This window comes from Trachypithecus francoisi, unplaced genomic scaffold, assembly GCF_009764315.1.
Source record: "Trachypithecus francoisi isolate TF-2019V2 unplaced genomic scaffold, Tfra_2.0 Lachesis_group18, whole genome shotgun sequence".
Taxonomy (NCBI): Eukaryota; Metazoa; Chordata; class Mammalia; order Primates; family Cercopithecidae; genus Trachypithecus; species Trachypithecus francoisi.
In genome coordinates, this window is record NW_022681463.1 from 71,577,836 (window position 1) to 71,580,113 (window position 2,278).

At 48.1% G+C, this 2,278-nt stretch overlaps 1 pseudogene; it reads left to right on the forward strand.

Moving 5' to 3' along the window:
• The first annotated feature begins 1,042 nt into the window (after positions 1-1,042).
• On the forward strand, positions 1,043-1,968 carry LOC117063451 (annotated as a pseudogene).
• Positions 1,969-2,278: the final 310 nt, after the last annotated feature.

The following is a 2,278-nucleotide window of genomic DNA, read 5'->3' on the forward strand; positions in this document are numbered from 1 at the left end:
GATAACAATAGCCAATATTTATTGTTTTTCCTATGTGTCAGGCACTAGCATAAGCTTTTTTTTTTTTTTTTTTTTTTTTTTTTTTTTTTTTTTTTTTTGAGACAGAGTCTCGCTCTGTCGCCCAGGCTGGAGTGCAGTGGCCGGATCTCGCTCACTGCAAGCTCCGCCTCCGGGTTTATGCCATTCTCCTGCCTCAGCCTCCCGAGTAGCTGGGACTACAGGCGCCCGCCGCTTCGCCCGGCTATTTTGTATTTTTTAGTAGAGACGGGGTTTCACCATGTTAGCCAGGATGGTCTTGATCTCCTGACCTCGTGATCCGCTCGTCTCGGCCTCCCAAAGTGCTGGGATTACAGGCTTGAGCCACCGCGCCCGGCCAGCATAAGCTCTTTAGGCATTATTTAAACTCCTCATAATCCTATAAGAGAGGACTATTCCTTTTCGCCCTGTTTTACAGATAGAAACTGAGGCACTAAGTTAAGTAACTTGCCTAAGGTCACTCATTAAGTGCCAGAGCTAGGATATGAGCCTCAGTTCTGCACCCTTAATACTACCTGTTGTATGGAGGGGAAGAGGGAATCAGAAGTCCTGGATTTGAGTCATTCATACTGTCTATGCAGCCCTAGGCAAATCACCTTACCCCTCAGATTCAGAGACTCCTCATCTATAAAGCGAGTTCACATTCCCCACAGCACAGTTTATGGTAATCATGAAATAAGTTGAGTAAGAGTACTTTGCATTATGGCTGGCATGTGCTGTGCATGTAATCAAGTTTAGATGTGTCTGAATCTGCCTTGCCATTTATACCAGAGCTTCTGCCAGCTAAAAATGCCCCGAGCTCTCTGGGTAAAACCTGGACACTGAATGTGCTTCAGACCCTCTCTGCAATGGACTGACCCGGAGTATTTCAAACACTGCATCAGGGAATTACATATGAGCAAAGGTAATCTACAACCAGTGGGCTATAAAATGTTTTCATAACACATTTTACCAATGAAACATTTTGGGCATGGTTCCAGGCGGGGGTCTGGGAAGCTCAGCAGCCATGGTCAGCCACCTCATCCCCAACAACACTGCCAAAATGCTCATCCTGAGGCTGGGCACCTGGAAGTCCCCTTCAGGCCAGGTCACCGAGGTTGTGAGGGTGGCGATCGGCACTGGGTACCACCACACTGACTGCACCTACACCAGAATGAGCATGAGGTACAAGTGGCCCAGGAGAAGCTTGGGGAGCAGGTGGTGAAGCATGAGGACCTCTTCGTCGTCACAAACTGTGGTGCACGTACCATGAGAAGGGGCTGATGAAAGGAGCCTCCCAGAAGATACTCAGCGACCTAAAGCTGGACTATATACCCTCTATCTTATTCACTGGCCAACTGGCTTTAAGCCTGGGAAGGAATTTTTCCCATTGGATGAATCAAGCAACATGGTTCCCAGTGACACTGACATGTGGACACACGGGCAGCCGTGGAAGAGCTGGCGAAAGCTTTTGGCATCTCCAACTTCAACCATCAGCAGGTCGAGAGGATCTTAAACAAGCTTGGCTCAAAGTATAAGCTGGCAGTTAACCAGATTCAGTGTCATCCGTACCTAACTCAGGAGAAGTTAATCCAATTCTGCTGGTCCAAAGGTATCACAGTGACTGCCTGTAGCTGCCTTGGCTCTCCAGACAGGCCCTGGGCCAAGCCCAAGGACCCTTCCCTACTGGAGGATCCCAGGATCAAGGCAATCACAGCCAACCACAATAAAACTACAGCCCAGATTCTGATCAGGTTACCCATGCAGAAGAGCTTGGTGGTGATCCTCAAGTCTGTGACACCAAAATGCATCGCTGGGAACTTCAAGGTCTTCGACTTTGAACTGAGCAGCCAGGATATGACTACCTTACTCAGCTACAGCAGGAACTGGAGGCTCTGTGCCTTGGTGAGCTGAGCCTCCCACAAGGATTGCCTCTTCCATAAAGAGTTTTGAGGCTGTGGATGCTTGCTTGTCCACAAGTGACCTACACCTGTTTTTCCTGCCTCATTTTTTTCTTGCAAATATATGTGGTCTGTGTCACTCAGAGGTGGAACAGCAACCTGAAGACAGACCATTGAGGGCTTGCCTAGCTTGATGTTGGGTTTGGAGAGCAGTACCCACAGAGCAGAAGTCTCTTCCAGTTTTCTTTGCCCTGATTTTTGCCCAGCTGGGGAAAAGACAACTTGAATAACCTTTTCTGACCAAGGAAAAGCAAGATCTACAAAGTCAAAATAGTGCCACTAATAGTAGAGTTTCAGCAAGA